At 46.2% G+C, this 9,659-nt stretch overlaps 1 non-coding gene across 1 annotated transcript; it reads right to left on the bottom strand.

The window, feature by feature from the left end:
• Positions 1-9,011: 9,011 nt before the first annotated feature.
• LOC142214741 (U6 spliceosomal RNA) lies at positions 9,012-9,118 on the bottom strand. The gene has a single exon (XR_012717306.1). It is a non-coding gene; the product is annotated as a U6 spliceosomal RNA (small nuclear RNA).
• Between the last annotated feature and the right edge of the window lie 541 nt (positions 9,119-9,659).

Raw genomic sequence — 9,659 nt, 5'->3', positions numbered from 1 at the left:
TGGATCTTTGCTATCCTTGACCCCCGGTATAAAAACAACATCTCGTCCTTTATTCCGGTAGAGGGGAAGGCCAATCGCATCAATGCTTGCCACAGGCAATTGGTGCAGAATATGATGGAGATGTTTCCAGCATGTGACGTTGGCGGCAGGGAGGACAGTTCCTCCAGTAGGCGACCAAGTTCTCACCGGTCCACACAAACGAGGGGCACACTGTCTAAGGTCTGGGACACCTTGATGGCACCCCCTCGCCAAAGTGCCGCCACAGAGGGTCCTAGTGTCACCAGGCGTGAGAAGTATAGGCGCATGTTGCGGGAATACCTTTCCGACCACAGCCCTGTCCTCTCCGACCCCTCTGCGCCCTACACGTATTGGGTGTCGAAGTTGGACCTGTGGCTTGAACTTGCCCTATATGCCTTGGAGGTGCTGTCCTGTCCTGCCGCCAGCATCCTATCTGAGAGGGTGTTCAGTGCTCACTTTGATAAAAATGAACCACCACTGGATAGAGCCTTCATTTTTGTGCCCACCTGTGTAAAGCACCCCAACATGAAACTCCATGTCTGTACTCAACCTCTCCAATTCCTCCGCATCCTCATACTCATCCACCATAAGCGTTGCACAATTCTGCTAATACTAGGCTCCCTCCAACATGATTTCCCCCAACTCTGCTGGTTAGAGGCTCCCTCCACCCTGATTTCCACCAACTCTGCTGGTTAGAGGCTCCCTCCACCCTGCTTTCCCACAACTCTGCTGGTTAGAGGCTCCCTCCACCATGAATTTGCCCAAACTGGGCTGGTTAGAGGCTCCCTCCACCATGAATTGGTCCAAACTGGGGTTTTTAGAGGCTCCCTCCACCATGAATTTGCCAAAACTGGGCTGTTTAGAGGCTCCCTCCACCATGAATTGGTCCAAATTGGGGTTTTTAGAGGCTCCCTCCACCATGAATTTGCCCAAACTGGGCTGGTTAGAGGCTCCCTCCACCATGAATTGGTCCAAACTGGGCTGGTTAGAGGCTCCCTCCACCATGAATTGGTCCAAATTGGGGTTTTTAGAGGCTCCCTCCACCATGAATTGGTCCAAACTGGGCTGTTTAGAGGCTCCCTCCACCATGAATTGGTCCAAACTGGGGTTTTTAGAGGCTCCCTCCACCATGAATTGGTCCAAACTGGGCTGGTTAGAGGCTCCCTCCACCATGAATTGGTCCAAACTGGGGTTTTTAGAGGCTCCCTCCACCATGAATTGGTCCAAACTGGGGTTTTTAGAGGCTCCCTCCACCATGAATTGGTCCAAACTGGGGTTTTTAGAGGCTCCCTCCACCATGAATTGGTCCAAACTGGGGTTTTTAGAGGCTCCCTCCACCATGAATTTGCCCAAACTGGGCTGTTTAGAGGCTCCCTCCACCATGAATTGGTCCAAACTGGGTTTTTTAGAGGCTCCCTCCACCATGAATTGGTCCAAACTGGGGTTTTTAGAGGCTCCCTCCACCATGAATTGGTCCAAACTGGGGTTTTTAGAGGCTCCCTCCACCATGAATTTGCCCAAACTGGGCTGTTTAGAGGCTCCCTCCACCATGAATTGGTCCAAATTGGGGTTTTTAGAGGCTCCCTCCACCATGAATTGGTCCAAACTGGGGTTTTTAGAGGCTCCCTCCACCATGAATTTGCCCAAACTGGGCTGTTTAGAGGCTCCCTCCAGCATGAATTGGTCCAAACTGGGGTTTTTAGAGGCTCCCTCCACCATGAATTGGTCCAAACTGGGGTTTTTAGAGGCTCCCTCCACCATGAATTGGTCCAAACTGGGGTTTTTAGAGGCTCCCTCCACCATGAATTGGTCCAAACTGGGCTGGTTAGAGGCTCCCTCCACCATGAATTTGCCCAAACTGGGCTGTTTAGAGGCTCCCTCCACCATGAATTGGTCCAAACTGGGCTGGTTAGAGGCTCCCTCCACCATGAATTGGTCCAAACTGGGTTTTTTAGAGGCTCCCTCCACCATGAATTGGTCCAAACTGGGGTTTTTAGAGGCTCCCTCCACCATGAATTGGTCCAAACTGGGGTTTTTAGAGGCTCCCTCCACCATGAATTGGTCCAAACTGGGGTTTTTAGAGGCTCCCTCCACCATGAATTTGCCCAAACTGGGCTGTTTAGAGGCTCCCTCCACCATGAATTGGTCCAAACTGGGTTTTTTAGAGGCTCCCTCCACCATGAATTGGTCCAAACTGGGGTTTTTAGAGGCTCCCTCCACCATGAATTGGTCCAAACTGGGGTTTTTAGAGGCTCCCTCCACCATGAATTGGTCCAAACTGGGGTTTTTAGAGGCTCCCTCCACCATGAATTTGCCCAAACTGGGCTGTTTAGAGGCTCCCTCCACCATGAATTGGTCCAAACTGGGTTTTTTAGAGGCTCCCTCCACCATGAATTGGTCCAAACTGGGGTTTTTAGAGGCTCCCTCCACCATGAATTGGTCCAAACTGGGGTTTTTAGAGGCTCCCTCCACCATGAATTTGCCCAAACTGGGCTGTTTAGAGGCTCCCTCCACCATGAATTGGTCCAAATTGGGGTTTTTAGAGGCTCCCTCCACCATGAATTTGCCCAAACTGGGCTGGTTAGAGGCTCCCTCCACCATGAATTGGTCCAAACTGGGCTGGTTAGAGGCTCCCTCCACCATGAATTGGTCCAAACTGGGGTTTTTAGAGGCTCCCTCCACCATGAATTGGTCCAAACTGGGCTGTTTAGAGGCTCCCTCCACCATGAATTGGTCCAAACTGGGGTTTTTAGAGGCTCCCTCCACCATGAATTGGTCCAAACTGGGCTGGTTAGAGGCTCCCTCCACCATGAATTGGTCCAAACTGGGTTTTTTAGAGGCTCCCTCCACCATGAATTAGTCCAAACTGGGGTTTTTAGAGGCTCCCTCCACCATGAATTTGCCCAAACTGGGCTGTTTAGAGGCTCCCTCCACCATGAATTGGTCCAAATTGGGCTGGTTAGAGGCTCTCTCCACCATGAATTTGCCCAAACTGGGCTGGTTAGAGGCTCCCTCCACCATGAATTGGTCCAAACTGGGCTGGTTAGAGGCTCCCTCCACCATGAATTGGTCCAAATTGGGGTTTTTAGAGGCTCCCTCCACCATGAATTGGTCCAAACTGGGCTGTTTAGAGGCTCCCTCCACCATGAATTGGTCCAAACTGGGGTTTTTAGAGGCTCCCTCCACCATGAATTGGTCCAAACTGGGCTGGTTAGAGGCTCCCTCCACCATGAATTGGTCCAAACTGGGTTTTTTAGAGGCTCCCTCCACCATGAATTGGTCCAAACGGGTTTTTAGAGGCTCCCTCCACCATGAATTGGTCCAAACTGGGGTTTTTAGAGGCTCCCTCCACCATGAATTGGTCCAAACTGGGGTTTTTAGAGGCTCCCTCCACCATGAATTTGCCCAAACTGGGCTGTTTAGAGGCTCCCTCCACCATGAATTTGCCCAAACTGGGCTGTTTAGAGGCTCCCTCCACCATGAATTGGTCCAAACTGGGTTTTTTAGAGGCTCCCTCCACCATGAATTGGTCCAAACTGGGGTTTTTAGAGGCTCCCTCCACCATGAATTGGTCCAAACTGGGGTTTTTAGAGGCTCCCTCCACCATGAATTTGCCCAAACTGGGCTGTTTAGAGGCTCCCTCCACCATGAATTGGTCCAAATTGGGGTTTTTAGAGGCTCCCTCCACCATGAATTTGCCCAAACTGGGCTGGTTAGAGGCTCCCTCCACCATGAATTGGTCCAAACTGGGCTGGTTAGAGGCTCCCTCCACCATGAATTGGTCCAAACTGGGGTTTTTAGAGGCTCCCTCCACCATGAATTGGTCCAAACTGGGCTGTTTAGAGGCTCCCTCCACCATGAATTGGTCCAAACTGGGGTTTTTAGAGGCTCCCTCCACCATGAATTGGTCCAAACTGGGCTGGTTAGAGGCTCCCTCCACCATGAATTGGTCCAAACTGGGTTTTTTAGAGGCTCCCTCCACCATGAATTGGTCCAAACTGGGGTTTTTAGAGGCTCCCTCCACCATGAATTGGTCCAAATTGGGGTTTTTAGAGGCTCCCTCCACCATGAATTTGCCCAAACTGGGCTGGTTAGAGGCTCCCTCCACCATGAATTGGTCCAAACTGGGCTGGTTAGAGGCTCCCTCCACCATGAATTGGTCCAAATTGGGGTTTTTAGAGGCTCCCTCCACCATGAATTGGTCCAAACTGGGCTGTTTAGAGGCTCCCTTCACCATGAATTGGTCCAAACTGGGGTTTTTAGAGGCTCCCTCCACCATGAATTGGTCCAAACTGGGCTGGTTAGAGGCTCCCTCCACCATGAATTTGCCCAAACTGGGCTGTTTAGAGGCTCCCTCCACCATGAATTGGTCCAAATTGGGGTTTTTAGAGGCTCCCTCCACCATGAATTTGCCCAAACTGGGCTGGTTAGAGGCTCCCTCCACCATGAATTGGTCCAAACTGGGCTGGTTAGAGGCTCCCTCCACCATGAATTGGTCCAAATTGGGGTTTTTAGAGGCTCCCTCCACCATGAATTGGTCCAAACTGGGCTGTTTAGAGGCTCCCTCCACCATGAATTGGTCCAAACTGGGGTTTTTAGAGGCTCCCTCCACCATGAATTGGTCCAAACTGGGTTTTTTAGAGGCTCCCTCCACCATGAATTGGTCCAAACTGGGGTTTTTAGAGGCTCCCTCCACCATGAATTGGTCCAAACTGGGGTTTTTAGAGGCTCCCTCCACCATGAATTGGTCCAAACTGGGGTTTTTAGAGGCTCCATCCACCATGAATTTGCCCAAACTGGGCTGTTTAGAGGCTCCCTCCACCATGAATTGGTCCAAACTGGGTTTTTTAGAGGCTCCCTCCACCATGAATTGGTCCAAACTGGGGTTTTTAGAGGCTCCCTCCACCATGAATTGGTCCAAACTGGAGTTTTTAGAGGCTCCCTCCACCATGAATTTGCCCAAACTGGGCTGTTTAGAGGCTCCCTCCACCATGAATTGGTCCAAATTGGGGTTTTTAGAGGCTCCCTCCACCATGAATTGGTCCAAACTGGGGTTTTTAGAGGCTCCCTCCACCATGAATTTGCCCAAACTGGGCTGTTTAGAGGCTCCCTCCAGCATGAATTGGTCCAAACTGGGGTTTTTAGAGGCTCCCTCCACCATGAATTGGTCCAAACTGGGGTTTTTAGAGGCTCCCTCCACCATGAATTGGTCCAAACTGGGCTGGTTAGAGGCTCTCTCCACCATGAATTTGCCCAAACTGGGCTGTTTAGAGGCTCCCTCCACCATGAATTGGTCCAAACTGGGGTTTTTAGAGGCTCCCTCCACCATGAATTTGCCCAAACTCTGCTGGTTAGAGGCTCAATCCACCCTGATTTTCTAAACAAATGTTGGTGCCAACCTCAACTTACTACAAGGGCCAAATTCACTGCTGGTGACAAGCTCTCCTCACTGCAAGTGCCAAATACACATGTTTCAAGGTGTTTTCCTACTGTCAGAGAGGTGGTATTGAGTGTGTAAAGTGTGTAGTTGTTAGGCTGTGATGTTGGGGTAATAGAGGGTCTTTGGTGTGTTAGATGCCCCCAGACATGCTTCCCCTGCTGTCCCAGTGTCATTCCAGAGGTGTTGGCATCATTTCCTGGGGTGTCATAGTGGACTTGGTGACCCTCCAGACACGGATTTGGGTTTCCCCCTTAACGAGTATCTGTTCCCCATAGACTATAATGGGGTTCGAAACCCATTCGAACACACGAACAGTGAGCGGCTGTTCGATTCGAATTTCGAACCTCGAACATTTTAGTGTTCGCTCATCTCTAGTTATTTGGACCCAACATACCTATAACAACAGCGAGCTAACAGAGCACAGACCATAAGCCACCTTCTTTTACTATGTGGTGAAAATTTCTATCAGCTGTAATTGTAGCTGTATGAGGTTGTTACCCAGTATTCCCAGGATCACATACAACTCAGAAAAGGTTAATGAGAGGATCAAAAAGAGGCAAACCTAAGGAAAGTGTTCAATATTTCACTGCAAACCAATAGCCTGGAACATACAAAAAGTCAGCAGAGAAGAAGTCTATCCAGGAGAAGACTTAAAATGGAAGACGATAAGCCTGACTGATGAGAAAATGTCCTGATGGCCTCTCTGTCCCTACTGTACTGTGGTGATGAGATCAGACCATCTACAGTATAGTTACTTGGTCATGGAGTCCTGCTCAGTCAGCACTCTTTAGCTGCATGTTTCGACATGTAACATATTATAACAAATGCACATAATAATAATAAATACAAAACTCTACAAACCTATATAAGGATCTCTATAGACAACAGGACTGGACATGTATACACACAAAGTAAAGTTTGCCTAGCATCTGGGAGAGTGGGACAGATTTACTAATGCTATCTAAAAATGCAAATTTAGAGTAAATCATCTTTAGACTGTCTAGTCTCACTTTGCCACCACCTATAAGTTAGATTAGTTTCCACCAAAAAATGCTGGTGCGTAGTGGCTCATCCTAAACCCCATCCCCTAGTTGTGGAGGGGGCAGAAAGTGTCTACAACAGTTAATAAATGTGGTTTTTGACGCAAATTCCACCAGAACTTTGGTGCGTTTTCAATAGTAAATCTACCCAAATGGGTTTTGTAACTATAGTTTTTATTGAACAAGTTTATAAAACTATAACAACCATGTTTATTTATAATGGAAAATAATAATAGATCTTCTTTAACAAATAAATTAGAAAATCTGGAAGTATGAAGATTAGAACATTATAATGTAGTTGCCATAACAACCCCTTGAAACCCTGTGATCTAAGAGTGGGTGGGCCAAAGGGGTAAAAGAAGGAACTCTTACTTCATTTAACCCCTAAAATGCTACTGATCTCAGATATGTATCCAAAGGAGTGTCAGAAAGTAGAAAGATGAACTGGAGTAAAGGGGCCAGGTTTAAGATGTACCTACTATTTGTTGTAGACAGTCATGGGTCTTCTCTATTTTTTCAGTGTGTTGGAATTTTGCCATGAGCTCTCTTCTTTTGGCTTGACTTATACGGTCACTAACTTTTCAGACAGCTTAGTCTCATTTCATAGATCATGTGATTCTGGGCAAAATGTACTGCACATTAATTATAAAAAGATGGATTCTTCCTGCCTGAAAAACCTCTCTAAAGTTCCTGTCACTAGGTGTCTCCCTTCTAGCTAGTTTGTAGTTCACTGCTTTGTTACCTGGGAAGTCCGTCCATAGATATGTTACATAATCAAAATGTCTGAAGGGGAGTTTGTGTTCTTTCTCCACACAGTTATTGGAGAGATAGATTTTCCTCACAGCCTCCACGTCTGCAAACTTGCTCTGCGCAAAGGACTGAGAATTCTGCAGATCTCAGATCTTAAAGTCTAGATTGTAGGCTCTGTTGAGAAGGGCCCTCAATCCCTTTGTGTAAATGGATTTATTACTCTGTAATGTCTCATTTTGTTTGTACTTTAACCCTATGATTTGTAAACATGCATTCTGCGGAATATGTTGGCGCTGTATAAATAAAATGTATTATTTTGTGTACTTAAATTTACTTATGACTGCTTGTTTGATTATATATGCGATGATCTTCACAGACAGCAAGCAGCTTTCCTGACTGTACTTATCAATTTTTTTTTCTGTGTTTTAGGTGCTTGGCTGCATGTATTAGTCGTTTATTGCACATATTTCAACTTTTCATGAAAACACAGACACTCTTTAAGTACCATGTGATGAATATTTTTCACTTACGGAAAAAAGTTGCTGTTTGGGTGTTACCACAGCTCTACTCCTCAATCTTATCAGTAAACATGTAGGATTTATAAGTGAGTTATACAGTCAAAGCGGGAGGGGAAGAGTCGCTTGTATCCAATGCTGTAATAGACAACACTTGGTTATCAGTTCAGTGGCATGGATTATGAAATGGACTTTTGGACTAATTGACTCAGTAGGGTAATATAGGTTTTGTGGCCAGCTTATCTTCTCATAAATGTAGTGTCCCTCCCCGATAACCGGGCCACAACAACAAGAACATGATTGGGCTTAAGGCCGGGGCCCCATGTAGAGTAAACGTCGCGTTTTGACGTGGAAAGTTACAGTATCCATAAAGTGGGTGGGATTCTGGCTAATCCTATCCACATATTGCAGAAAAACATCCATGTGATTTCAAAACCTATAACGTTATTGTAAATCGTAGCATGTCAACTATACCTACAGAAACGCTGGTGTTCTCCATATAGGTATAATTGAAGCAGAAAGCTCTGCAGACTTTCTGTGACAAGTGATATGTTAAAAACTGACGTTTCGCACTTCGCTCGCTATTTGGGGCATTAGCCTAAAAGTATGCAAGCTTCCTGCATTCATGGTTGTATCTACAGGCAACTGATCAAGACAACACTGTCACAACTAATGAGCTAGCGAAAATCTTTAAACCTCTACAAAACTTTAAATTATTTATAATTGCAAAAATGTTTAACCTTTAGGCTGGGTTCACATTAGCGTAGGTGTCCGACAGCTAGTGTCCGTAGCAGATTTTAGCATCGGACTCTAGCTGTGTTCGTTTACAATTTCCATTATTTTAAATGGGATATTATGTTGTGTCCTTTAGTGTCTCTGTGTGTCGTTAAGTGTCCTTTTACAAAGATGTCCGATTTTTCAAGCGGACAGCAAAGTCTGACATGTAGGATTTTGCTGTCCGCTTGAAAAATCAGACATCTTTGTAACTGACTGAAGCCCTCGCTATGAGGCCTCCATATTTGAATCCAGTCATTTTCCGATCCCAAAAGCGAACTTGGATTAATCACTACTGATAACATAGCTCCAGTTTGTAGCAGTTCAGGTTTCTCATTAACGACACTACTGCAAAGGCGATGGTGGCTCGATCTCAACGGCAGGACACGTTATTGGGTGCAGACATTAAACTTCTTTTTGCACCTATAAACAATCATCCTTCTTCTCTCAGTCCAATATTGCATCCCCTCTCAATTTTTTTTGGAACACTTCATGAATTTGCGTGTCATCCTTGCGCAGCGGCCATGCTAATCTTCTCTGTATCGTTCCAATTTTAGTATATGTGCTTCCGAAGAGAGCACATCCCCTCTCAAAACTTGTCAATTTAGCATGTTATATACCGCCAATGGTGCTGTAGAGAAATGTTAAGCAGTTAATCTCTGAACAAGAGGTACACTACCCTGGTGTAGCCTCTGAAAACATTTTAGCACCCTTTTGTGGCAAAACCCTGAGTCAAATCAGACCACAACTGTAATCCTTTACATATCTGCTTGAGACATAACTACATACTGAGTTTTGCAGCAATCCAATATTACTATTTGGGTGCCTTTTTTCCCATCAAGAAGTGTACAACAACATAGCTAGAGTCATAGCCGTATCCTAATGGATTAAAGGCATTAAGCTCAATAGTGAAGCTAAAGTGAGTAAGTGGGCAGTGCTCAGAGGTGGAGAGTTTGCAAGAGCAGTCTGACGCTTCACTATGGCAGCATCGTATCACTAAACCAACATAGTCTGCACAAGTACTTTTAGTTTGTTATCTTTCCAGAGATTGCAGCCAGGTTTTTAGCCCCCTCTAGTGGTAAATGATTATGCAACTCATTGAAATACAGAAGAAAATCAAAA

The sequence above is a fragment of the Leptodactylus fuscus genome, chromosome 7 (assembly GCF_031893055.1).
Source record: "Leptodactylus fuscus isolate aLepFus1 chromosome 7, aLepFus1.hap2, whole genome shotgun sequence".
Lineage (NCBI taxonomy): Eukaryota > Metazoa > Chordata > Amphibia > Anura > Leptodactylidae > Leptodactylus > Leptodactylus fuscus.
Note: the sequence above shows the minus strand (reverse complement) of the source record. Positions and strands in the feature narration are given on the sequence as shown.